At 43.2% G+C, this 13,508-nt stretch overlaps 1 protein-coding gene across 3 annotated transcripts in view; it reads right to left on the bottom strand.

The window, feature by feature from the left end:
- The window catches only part of LOC115472398 (ectonucleoside triphosphate diphosphohydrolase 8-like), a 454,313-nt gene that overhangs the window by 39,803 nt on the left and 401,002 nt on the right, over positions 1-13,508 (bottom strand). The gene's annotated exons all lie outside the window — the stretch shown is intronic.

Here is a 13,508-nt window from a genome sequence, read left to right as displayed (position 1 = left end):
ATAATAATTTTCTAGGTATACTGTGTTTCCTACCATCTAATCATATTTCACTATAGAGAGAGTAACTAACTAACAAGTTTCGTGTCTTAGTCTAGTTGTTTAATACTGTATAGAATTTGGGGAAGTTTTTCTGTCATAGACATCTGATCCCATTGTTAAGGTAGTAAAAGGAAGATTAAAAGACAGTTTCTAGTCCTAAAGATATAGTTTATTTTTATACTCACTCAAATAGACAACAAGTATCATCAAAGCATGCATTCTTTGGTGCAGGGAATCGACTAGCGTGACTTCTTGCTTCAAGGTGTCTCTCTTGAATGTTCCTCCTCTCTAGCTAAAGCTGTCAGTTTTTATATCCTCTGGGTCCAATAGATTAACATGGGCTTCCATAGACCTCAATAATAACTTGTTTACAAGAACACAGCTAACCACAAAATGTACTTGAAAGAGTCTTGAGCACAATATCCTAACCTTAGTTTCCTGTTCTCACTCTTGCAGGTGTTACTTCATCCTATTTTGGTCAGTTTCGATTCTTAGCTGCTAACTCTCCTTGTGAGAAATAGAAACTTAATTCTTTTCCTGATAAAAACATATTCTCTGCTCAACAGTACCTAACCTGAATTTCCAACAGGTTCCTAGGCCCCATCCATTAAGCTGGAACCCCTCTGGTTGGATTCAAGTTGTACTATATCTCGAAAATCCCCACTTGCTGGCTCCACAGATTGGAGGCAGCACCAACGGAACGTCTAAATTGCTACCATCTATTCCAGAAGGTGTCAGACTATCATGTGGGGGGGGGGGGGGGGGGGGGGTTGGTCTCAGGAATTGTCAGTAGGTACGGTGTGTTATGAGCTCAACAAACATATGATTAGTACTCTGATTGCTGGCTGTCTTAGGTTGTATGTATCCAGAATCCTTAAGCACGTTGGAATTCTGGGGCCTTACTTTACCCCTCATGGCCATCCAATCATGAGCACTAAGAAGCAGATAGCAGTCATGAGGTTGCATCATACAGCAAAATGGTAGCAGCAATTTCTATGGGTCAATCCCATATATCTTTATAATTATGAAACTTCACAGGAAGAGAATCTAGGAAAATTATACTAAGAAGGGCCATACATAGATCTTGACATATGCATAATGACTGGGGAGCATGGGGTTTCCCTTTATACGAGTCCACCTCAGGGTTTATATATCCCTTACCATTACCCCACTTGGACCTTGGTCAAACCTGCAGAAAGACATGCAACTGAGTAAGCCTATGAAAAATCCACTCGGTTATACCAAAGTCAAATAATGGTATGACTGACTGTTACTTAAACAGGGTTTACACCTACATTGTGATATCTTGGCCAGTATTAGGGTTTGATGTTACCTTTGTATAAGCAGTATCAATTTGAATTACATAAGCAGAAATAACAGAAAACAGTTTTCATGAAATATTCAAAGTCAATGCCAAAAAGAAAATAAAGACAATAAGGGTCCAATTATGAACGTCCATTCATAATAGAAAATGTGTCATTAGCTAAAAAGGGAATAATAAGAAAGTAAAAATAAAACCTTTCCAATATATAGCCAGGATTACTGCTAAACTGAAAATAAAACAAATTTAGCCCACAATGTCAATAAATAGCAACTGTGAATCTCAAATTAATTATCTCTTAATTTTGCTTGACTGTATTTTGCCAGAGGTTCTGGTTCTGAGATGTCTATAGTTGTGATTCTGAGTTCTGGACTTTACAAATGATGATGGAGAATTCATGTACCAGGGAAGTCTCCTACGCAGTAAAACTCTCTGTGTCCTCAGGAGAAGGATCAGCAACCGTTGGTGGGGCAGTACTTTGTTGAGCACATGGCAAGAACTGAATTGCAGCTAAACAAATGTTCTGGGGGTCCCTCATGGATCACTTTTATTACCAATACTCCAACACCTACCTTGCCCTGTTGGTTCAGATTATTGAGGAACTGTGATTCCAATTCCTTTTTTTTTTTTTTTTTGGTTGATGATGCACAGCTTGCGGCAATCGTGGATGAAGATCAGTTTGGGATGACTATTTGGCTAAATTCTTGCCTAGAAAAGGTCTTATCATAGTTTATGCAAAAATAAGATGATGTTAATGCAAGGCACTTTGGTTTTCTGTGCAAGGCCGGTGCCTCCATTAGGAAAATTAGGCAGTAACCTGGAGCAGAGATTTGGGGATGGCATAATAATGGGCAACCTGGGCAAGTATGAAATTTCCCCTGGTAGAATGACAGGAATAAGAAGGCAGGCTGGCATCTAAACAACAAGGAAGCAGGGGGCCTCAGCACATGCACATTCTGAATGAGCCACCATATCCCTCCCCACTTTGATGTATACTTCCTATTATGGAGTGGGTAGAAATGTGGCAGTCTTCAGTATGTGTACATGTTGAGACCACATGCTTCTTTTTTGTTTAGCTGCCAGCTTGCCTACTTGTTCCTGCTGTGGCACTAACATAGCAACAAGGGACAGGTGGGGAGAAAGGGGAGATGTTGGGCAATGGGAGAGATTCTGAACTGCCGGGGGGGGGGGGGGGGGGAGAGAAAGGGAGATTGTGGACTACTGAGGAGAAGAAAGGGAGCAGTGAGATACTAGATGGGGGTGGGGAGGGGAGAGCCACAAGATTAAAGGTTTGCCTAGGGCACTAGCTCTGTTCCTGTGCTAGGAATAAGCTGTCATCCTCTATTTGTATAATGGAGGAAACAATAAGGGTGAAGGAGAAAGTCTGGAACCTGGGTTTTTTGTTAAATGATGATTGTTCACTTGGGTCTGAGGTTTCTAAAGAGGTGTGGTTTGCTTTTTGTAGCCCCAGGCTATTGAGAGTAGCAACTGTACCTGCTTGCCTAGGATTTACATTCACTCTCTTATGTTTTAGGTCTACCTAAATTGGATTACTGTACCCAGGGCTTTTTTTGAGGGGGTACTCGGGGATACTGAGTACCGGCACCTTTTCCAGTGTCTTCTAAAATTGACCCATGGACCTCAAGTTTTAATGAAAGAGCTCAGGATCAAGACACCAATTCTGCCTTGTCATAGATTCTGTGACTGGTTGCAGGGGGCCTGGCTATTGTGGGGTGGGTTCCTCAGTGATCACCCCACCCCTGAAGGGTGGCCTGGCATTTGAGTACCGGCACCTTTTTTGCTTGAAAAATTGCACTGATTGTACCTCACTATTGTGGGCTTTCAAAATAACAGCTGGGCAGATTTTCAGATTGTGTAGAGCACTGTGGCTAGGATACTCACTGGTGCTCGGAATAGAGATCATGGTGGCTTTGCACTGGTTTTCACATGCTAAGTGTATTTGGTTTAAACTGATTTTTAAATCTTTGCACAACATTGGCCTAAAATATCTGCCTGTATACCCCCTCTAGGACTTTGAGATCTTCCCAGATAGGTTATTTGAGCTTACAGCTCATGTCTGCCATGGGCAATTAGGATATTCATATCAGGGGCTCGGTATTTGGAATCTGTTACTGGTGGTTATTGAGCTTTTAGAAAAAACATAAAGACATGGCTTTCTGATGTAGAGGGGCTATACTTCCTGGGATCACTTCTATAGCATGTAACTGCACTGCTACCGTCATTGAAGTTATTGGGAGTGGGTATTGGTGGAGCATGGGGTGGGGGACGGTATGGGTGTATCAGGTGGCGAGTTTTCCACTTTCAAAAACTGGCAACCCTTGTGCCCACACATCCGACCTGTTGGCCCACCCAGTGCCTTTTGGTTATGCCACTGGGTTGCATGGCACTTACACACTAATTCGTTAGCACACGCTAAATCCATTAGCATGCCTTTGTAAAAGGACCCCTTTGTGAAGTTGTGCAGCACTGCTTGAGAATAGAATATAATCCATCCCTTTTCTTTTCATTACACTTAAGTGTTCTGCACAGATATTTTAAACACAACTATTTAGAGAAACAAAAACAGCAGTGATTTTTATAAGCAGGTTTTGTTGTTAAACATGTCTACTTACTTGAACTGATCGACACTAAATGGTACTAATTTAAGTTCACATTCAAGCTTATTTTTGAAAGAGAAGGACGCCCATCTTTCGACACAAATCGGGAGATGGGCGTCGTTCCCGCAAGGTCGTCCAAATCGGCATAATCGAAAGCCGATTTTTTTGACACCCTCGACTGCTTTCCATCGCGGGGACGACCAAATTTCACGGGGGCGTGTCGGCAGGGTAGCAAAGGCGGGACTGGGGCGTGATTAGGAGATGGTCGTCCTCTGCCGATAATAAAAAAAAGAAGGGCATCCCTGACGAGCACTTGGCCGACTTTACTTGGTCCATTTTTTTTACAACCATGCCTCAAATAGGTGCCTCATCTGACCAGATGACCACCGGAGGGAATCGGGAATGACCTCCCCTTACTCCCCCAGTGGTCACTAACCCCCTCCCACCATAAAATACACGTTCAAAAATACTTTTTTGCCAGCCTTTATGCCAGCTTCAAATGCCATACAGGTCCATCGCAGCAGTATACAGGTCCCTGGAGCAGTTGTAGTGGGTGCAGTGTACTTCAGGCAGGCGGATCTGGGGGGGGGGGCGGGGGGGGCGGGGGGGGAGGGGGGTTGTGGGGCTCAGCACCCAAGGTAAGGGAGCTATGTACCTGGGAGCAATTTCTGAAGTCCAATGCAGTGCCCAGTTGGGTGCCCAGTTGGGTGCCCAGTTGGTGTCCTGGCATGTCAGGGGGACCAATGCACTACAAACGCTGGCTCTTCCCATGACCAAAGGGCTTGGATTTGGACGTTTTTGAGATAGACTTCTTTGGTTTTCATTATCGCTGAAAACCGAGGACGACCATCTCTAAGGTCGACCTAAATGGCAAGATTTGGGCGCCCCTGACCGTATTATCGAAACGAAAGATGGACGTCCATCTTGTTTCGATAATATGCGTTGCCCCGCCCTTCCACGGCACCATCCTTAGAGTTGGGCGCCCTTAGAGATGGTCGACCCCGTTTGAAAATGCCCCTAATTGTTTTCTCCTTGTATTTAGTTATATTCTTTAAAAGCTGATGCTTTTTCCAGTAAATTTTAATATAGTTTATTATTTTTCAAGTTTTTATGCTGGATGTTCTGTTCTCAGTTCAAAATAAAGCGACAGTGATTTAAATTTCAAAATGTATTTTTTTGGATTCTCAATCAGTAAGTCCTATGTAATTGACAGTGCACCATGCTCTTGTCCAATAAGGTATTGCATCTATTTGTTTTGGTGTATTTTATGTGCAGCTGTAAATTTGACTTTTTGTCCATCTTATACTTTATAATGGATGTTCAATTTAAAGTTTGAGATGATAGGTTCTGATTGTTATGAGAATATGCAACATTTAAGGATACAGTGTATCAATTATAATCAAGTTTCATTGTATTTTTTGGTACAATTGCTTTCATAATTCAATAATTGTCTATATGGAAAGTTGTTTTCACATTTGCATTGACATTCATGTTATGTTTCAAATGATTTTTATTAAAGATACAACATTAAACTTGGTTTACGCATTGTCAAAGAATTCTCTATACAATGTTTATACAAATTAATTTCTAATATTGATCATCATCATGTTTCTAATTTTCACCCCTTCCCCTTCCCCACCCTCCCCTCTCCACTTCCCCCCCCAAACAAAATCCTATACTTTGCTTTTCAATAACTTTTCTCAGATCCTTACATTTCAAATCAATAAGTCACATGTTTAACAGATGGCTTCGTGCTGCCGGGGTTAAGGTATTCAACAGCAGTGTCCATCTCTGTGCAAATTTCCGTTTTTGTGCTTGAGGCTGACTATTCATCTCTAGACGTTCGTAATGCATTATTTGTAGCATTCCTCCCTGCCAGTGCTGAGTTTTTGGGCCTCTGGAAGATAACCATGCCGATAATATGGTTTTCTTAGCCATTATAATGGTTCTCAATGCAAATGCCCTCATGCCCGGCGGTATTGGAGTTTGTATCTTTAACTGTCCAAATAAGATCTCTGGTTCCAGTTTCCAGCCAGCTCGCCACAGTCTCGATATCCACTTTAGCAAGGTACTCCAGAATTCCTTAGTCTTTGGGCAGCTCCAAAACATATGGCCCAGGGTAGCTCCTTCTGCCCCCACACTTTGGGCAGGCTCCATCCGGTGACAGGCCCATATGGAAGGCTCTTCTTGGTGGCACATATGCTCTAAACACCATTTTATATTGAGTTTCCCAATGACCTGTGAAGGCAGTGTACTTTTTCATGCCCAGAATGTGTTCTCTGACCATCTCTGAAGTTATTTGTACTCCCAGCTCTGAGCTCCAAACCTCCGCCAGATGAACAAAGTCTGGTTCTGGGCATGTGTCTCTGATGTATCTGTGGTGAAATGTTAACGGCACTTTCTGCTGTGCTCGAAAGGAGAGTGCCTCAGCCATCTCCTCCTGTATATCCTCTGTCAAGGAGTCCCAAGGTAAGCTTTGAACATAATGTTGTAGCTGGTAATAGTGAAAGACATATGAGGGTACCAACTTATATTGTTTTTCCAGTTCTGCAAATGGTTTGATCCGCCCTTCCTCAGTGACCACTTGTGTCAAAAATATTAGGCCATTTGCTTCCCATCTACGGAAGGCTTTGTGTAGCAGGCCCGGTTGGAAGTCAGGATTGCCCAGGAGAGGCAAATATGGTGTCACCCTGGGGGTAAATCGATGCTGGCGGCACAGCCATTTCCACACCGCCTGTGCGGAGCTGTAAATCCCCACGTCTTTTAATTCTGTTGCTATCTCAGCTCGCGGCGTGTGTATCACATATCCTGGGTGCATACCACATAACATATGTTTCTCCAGTTCTGTTGCTGTAAAGTCATGTGTGCCTCTATACCAATCATTAATGTGGTGCATGCTACTTGCCACCGTAATGTGTCGCACACTAAGCAGTCCCAGCCCTCCATATTCTGTGGGTTTCTGTATTACTGATAGTGGTATTCTTGCACGTTTCCCATTCCAGAGGAACTTCTGCAGTAGTCTGTTCAATTGTCTTTCATCACTCTCAGAAAGATAAAGAGGTAACACCTGAAACACGTATAACCATCTTGGGATTATCATCATATTAAATACAGCTCTGCGGCCCAGGAGGGAGAGTGGGTAACCCTGCCATATCTGCAATCTCGCTTTAGTATCCTCTATCAGCTTTGAGACATTGCATGTATATAGTTGAGTTAAATTACTTGTGATCGTTACCCCCAAGTATCTAAATCGCTCTGTTTCCCATTTGACTTGCATCTGTCTTTTCCATCGGTCTCTATCTTTGCTCAGGACCGCTAATGCTGTTGACTTTTGCATGTTCAATGTAAATCCCGATTGCAGCCCATATTGGTCTATCTCTCTTAACAGATGAGGTAATGATTTATCTGGGTCCTGTAATACTATCAAGAGATCATCAGCAAATGCTAACGCTTTTACCACAAATTCTCCCATCCTCACCCCCTGTATTTCTTCTCTCAGTTTCAGGGCTCTTAAAAATGGTTCCAGGGATACGATGGACAATAGGGGTGATAAGGGGCATCCCTGATGCTTTCCCCGGTATATTGGAAATTCTACGCTTCGCACCCCGTTTACTATTACTGTTGCTCTCACTCCTTTGTACATAGCTCTTATGGCTTCAATGAACCAACCCTGAATTCCTACATATTCCAGCCCTCCAAACATGAACTCCCAATCTACTTTATCGAATGCTTTTTCAGCATCGAGGCTCAGCATCAGTGCTGATGTATCTGTCATTTTACACTGTACCATTGCTAGAAGCAGTTTTCTTATGTTTCCTCCCGCTTGCCGCTGTCGGACAAACCCTACCTGTTCTTCTCCTATTAGCCTTGGTAAAATTGGAGCTAACCTGTTTGCTAATATTTTCGCTAGGATTTTCATATCTATGGTCAGTAGACAGATTGGCCTATATGAATCTGCTTGGTCGGTGGGTTTCCCTGGCTTTGGGATCAAAGATATTAGGGCCACATTTTCAGCCTGCGGGAATTCCCTGAAGCTTACTACCTGACCGTAGTAGTCCTGCAGTGCACCCATTACTGTCTCCGGTAGTAGCTTATAGAATTCTCCGGAAAACCCATCGGGTCCCGGAGCAGAATGTAATTTTAATCCCTTAACCACTGCTTGTATTTCTTTGCCAGTGATGGGGTTGTTCAGTGCTTCTGATTCCTGTGCTGTCAATTTAGGGATACCTGTTTTGGCTATATATTTGTTCTGCTCTTTATCTCTATGCTCTGATGTTTTCTTATAATGCTCTGAGAAATGTTGAACAAAGATCTGTGTAATTGCCTCACTTCTAGTTGTTACCCCCCCTTTAGCGTCCTTCATAGTTGTGATCACTTTACGTGATCTCCAAGAGCTCATTAGTCGGCCCAATAATGCTCCAGTTTTATTTCCGAATCTATGTAGTTTATATTTCTGATAGAAGTTGGATCTAGTAGCTTTTTCATGCAGGTGGGAGTTTAGTGCTATTTGAATTACTTTCAGATGTTCCCGTGTTGCTGTCGTCGGTTTATTAAGGTGCTCTTTCTTTGCTTTTGCTAACTTAAGCTCTAACTGTAAGATAGCCCTAGCAGCTTTCTTTTTTCTGGTCTGGACAAAGGCTATCACTTCCCCCCTCATTACGGCTTTAGCTGCCATCCAGAACAGGGCTGGGTTATCTGTATGCTCGTTATTAAATTTGCTATATTCCTCCCACTTTTGTCGTAAATATGTCTTAAATTCCAAATTTGTAAACAAGTATCCTGGGAAACGCCATCCTGTCCCATTTTGGTAATAACTTGGGGCTTCTATATCAACCCAAACCATGGCATGGTCAGAGACTTCCTCCGGGCCTATTTTGGACTGTAGCACCCCCGCAAATAATCTATGATCCAGCATTATGTAATCAATTCTCAAGAATGTACCATGTGCCCTAGATAAGTGTGTTTAGTCTTTCTCTTCTGGATGCATTGCTCTCCATACATCTATCAGCCCCAGGGTACGCATGAAAATCTGCAATGCACGCGCTCGCAGCCCCCCCTGATGTGCTCCCCTGGGATGTGAACAATCTTTTTCTAGATCTACCACTAAGTTAAAGTCTCCCAGTAAGATCAGGTGCCTGTTTTGTACTTTAGAGCATAATTTTAATATGTTATGATAAAATTGCGGATCATATTCATTGGGGCTATAAAGGCCTAGCACCAGGTATTCTCTATTGTGTAGCCACAAGTTTATACCCACATATCGCCCCTTGGGGTCTTGCATCACTACTTCCGCTTTTGCTGCTATGCCTTTTCGGATAAGGATGGCCACCCCCCTTTTTCTCCCTTCTGCCGAAGCGGAGTATACTTCTTCCAACCAGGAGCGTCTTAATTTGTTATGTTCGGCCTCCGTCAGCCTAGTCTCCTGCAGGCACGCGATATCTGCTCCATGACGGCCTAGTGCTGAGATAATCTTTGATCTTTTTAACGATGATGTTACCCCTCCTACATTCCATGTGACAAAACGCACTTTTTTTAACCTGTGCCATAATGTCTTCTCCTCTTAATCTGCATTAAATGTTCCTCCAGTTTGGTTAACCCCGAGGGCCCAGCCCCTCCCTGAGGTCCTCCCTCTGTCTCATCCCGGCCTCGTCCTCTGTACCGTTCCTTTTGCTTTAGTTCTTCTTTAAGGATCTGATCGATTTTGTTGTTCTTTGTTCTGACAGTCTTCCCTGATACTCCAATTCCCAACTCTCTTCCCCTGCTCCCTCCCCCCATCTGCCCATCCCCCTCTTTCCCCTCCCTCTACCCCCTGCCAGCGAAGTATTCTTACTTATTGGAGTCATTTCCTATTTTTGTGTCCCCCCTCTATATCTCTCCATTACATCTGGTGAGCCTACACCCCCCAGTCAGGTCTTGTAAATGCTGGGGTCCCCATCCCCTCCACTTCCTAAATCTCATTTGGCCATGGTTCCATTAGCGGCCCTGAGCTTCAGTTCTTTGCCCACCCATCTCAAACAATTTACCTACATTAACAACATTTAACAAAGCCCTCCTGGGCATTAGCTGCAAACCTTGGCTAGCAAGATTAGTTACACTGTTTAACACTTCTTCAGTTATGCCCTCTGGGCAATTACCACCACTTGCCCAGTCCTGGTCTTGGTTAACTTTTACTCTCACCCTGTGCTGGCCTGGAGTTCTGTGTCCATGAACGTCTGCGCTTCAGGCACTGATTCAAAAACGCGCCATTTACCTGTGTGCTGGATCTTTAAAGTTGCCGGGTATAAGAGCATGAAGCGGATTTTCTTCTCCACCATGGCAGAGCATATCAGGTAGAATCATCGCTGCCGTTCCTGTACTCCTGCTGAGTGATCTTGGAAAATCCATATTTGGTGTCCATAGTATGTCAAGGTTTCTCTCTTCGCTCTATACCCTCACAATATTTCTTCTTTATGCAGGTAGTTGTGAATCTTTATGATTACCACTCTGGGCCTCTGTTTGTCAGGCTGCAGTCTCCCTAGTCTGTGAGCACGCTCGATACACAGTGCTCCGTTGCTATCTGAGAGGGCGAACTCCTTGCACATCCACTGTTCCAGCACATGTCCCAGCGATTTATCTGTCAGCTTTTCAGGGAGTCCGACAATTCTTAAATTACACCTGCGTGTTCTATTTTCAATATCTTCCAGTTTCTCTTGTTGGAGCTTTAGTTGGTCTTTTAGGCGTGAGATTTCTGGCGCACACTTGCCCCATGAGTCTTCCAGCTCCGAGACCCGTTGTTCCACTTCACCCGTTCTTTTTATTGTGTCCGTCAGCGTGGCGTCTAATTTGTCTAGCTGGCCAGTTAATGCATCAAATCGCGGGGTCAGTGCCGCTCCCACTGCCGCTGTGATCTGTGCTAATTGTTTTTCGCTGAATTCCCTGCTCTTATCAGCTTTCGCCGGCGCCATCTTGGAAGCAGCGCTAGGCGATGGCGATTTTTCTTTCTCCAGTTTGGATCCTCTGCGGGTCGCTCCGAGCAGCATCGGGCACACAAATTGATCCATACACTGTTCGCCTCGATATTGACGGCGGTTGCGGTTTTTTAGGGCAAGTTAAAGTTACTTTTTTGCTGTGGCGTGGGGGTGAGGACTCCGGAGCAGCGCTGAAACACAGCCACTACCCACAATGCATCCCGTCGACCGCCTGACATTCATGTTAAATATATTGCCATCTAGTGGTCAAAGGAGATTTTCATAAGATTTTTTGAATTATTTATATACGTTAATATTAGGACAGCACATTAATCACGATTAATGCAATATTTTCTAATTAAGATTTTAAAAAATCAATTGTGGTTACTGAAATTAATTTCTATTGTTTTTCCCCTTACCCACGCAGTCACCAATACATTCTCCTTCCCCTCCTCTCCTCAGTGCCCTAGCGTTCTGTGATTGGCTGTTTGCCAGCCAAGCACCTCTGGGATTAGCTGTCTGCCCAGGGAGCCATTGAGGAGTACTGCTATTGGGAAGTGTGCTTCTGCCGACATCACACTGCTTTCCTGTGCAGTTTGCCTGCCCATGCTACTTGCATGCCCACACCACCTGCCAGTCCAGCACTCTCTCTCACCCTCTCCCAAGGTCCACCATCTCTCTTATAGTTTATTAAAATTTGATATACCGCTATTAGCTAACTAGCAGATCAAAGCTGTGAATACTCTAAAAACAAACAAGCAAAAAGAATGAAAAGAAAAGAACTACAATTCTAAACAGTAGTTAAAGCTGATTAGTAAAAGCTAAGCAGTAGGAGTGACTATAGTAAAGACAAAGAGCAACTTTAAGCAGGATCAAAAGCTTGGCAAAACAACTAAGTTTTTATAGCATTTTTACATTTTTTGAAGGAATGTTCAGTCTGAATAGAGAGGGGTAAGGAATTCCAAAGGGAAGGGGTTGCAAAGAAGGTGGCTTGGTGTCTGGTGGGTTCTAATTGGTCTGACTTGGGGCTAGGTAGAGATAAACTGATCATTGATTGGTTGAATGCAACCATCCAGTCTGAGAGTAGGGAATGATAAGATTAGATAAATAGAGAGGGTGGTCAGATCTAAGGGAAATGGGACTTGATATACTGCCTATCTGAGGTTTTTGCAACTACATTCAAAGCGGTTTACATATATTCAGGTACTTATCTTGTACCAGGGGCAATGGAGGGTTAAGTGACTTGCTCAGAGTCACAAGGACCTGCAGTGGGAATTGAACTCAGTTCCCCAGGATCAAAGTCCACTGCACTAACCACTAGGCTACTCCTCCACGAAAGTGAGTGTGAGGGTTTTAAAGACAATTTGTGTTTCAATGGGCAGCCAGTGTAGATTGGCAAATAATGGGGAGACATGATCATATTTCCATGCTTGACATTAGAGGTGTGGTAGCCGTGTTAGTCCACTTTTAAAGGTAATCAATAGAAATAAAACAAAATAAAACATGGAAAAGAAAATAAGATGATACCTTTTTTATTGGACATAACTTAATACATTTCTTGATTAGCTTTCGAAGGTTGCTCTTTTCGAAAGTTGCATGACATAAAAGTTTAATAGCTGTATTCTGTAGTGATTAAGATTAAAGCGGGTACATCCCTGATAGACTATATTACAGTAGTCCAGTCAAGTAATGACAGAATAAGAGAGTAATGATCAAAATATCTTCTGACAGCATGAAGCTGGTGAAGTATGAAGAAACCAGTTTTGCAAAGATTAGACATCTGGGGGGAAAAGGTAAGCTGTGAGCCAAGAGTGATATCTAAATAGTGAAATGAATCGACGGGTGTAACAGTATTACCAAATAGAATGAGGGGAAGGGTGGATGTGAGAAGACCACCAGTGAACCAGCAGGCTACTGCTTTTTTTTTCTTATTGAGAACCAGATTGTGGTCACTGAGCCAGCGTGAAACAAGATCCAAGCAATTTTGAAGGGGAATACGGATTGGTGGCAAAAATGAGGAGGATATCATTTGCATAAAAGTGGAAAGAAATACCTGTGGACTGTATAATTGTGGCCAGTGGGCTAATAACGAGATTGAAGAGAAGAGGGAATAAGATTGAGCCCAGGGGAACCCCGTAGTCAAGAGGATATGAAATGGAAGTAGAGGAGGGAGTGGTGAATTGATATGAACGATTAGAACAAAAAGAAGAAAGCCAAGAAAGAACACATTCTGATAGTCCAAGAGAGGCAAGGTGTGATAAGATAAGAGAAGAGAATGATTAAGTAGATTAAAAGTGGTGGAAAGGTCGAGAGAGATAGCAAGGACAATGTTATGTTTATCGAGGTGAGAGTAAATTTCACTTAGCAAAGCAGAATGGTCTCAGTGCTATGGTGGGCCCTGAAACCGGATTGTCTTGGATGAAACATGAGAGATTTCATGAAACAGGAAGCTTGGATGTAAATGTTCTTTTCTAAGACTTTTGAGAGAAACCAAGATTAGAAACAGGTCGATAATGTGCTGGTACTACAGGATCAAGAAGTTTCTTTAAGATGGGGTGGATGACTGCAGATTTCCAGAGAGTA

This window comes from Microcaecilia unicolor, chromosome 6 (assembly GCF_901765095.1).
Source record: "Microcaecilia unicolor chromosome 6, aMicUni1.1, whole genome shotgun sequence".
Classification (NCBI taxonomy): domain Eukaryota; kingdom Metazoa; phylum Chordata; class Amphibia; order Gymnophiona; family Siphonopidae; genus Microcaecilia; species Microcaecilia unicolor.
Note: the sequence above shows the minus strand (reverse complement) of the source record. Positions and strands in the feature narration are given on the sequence as shown.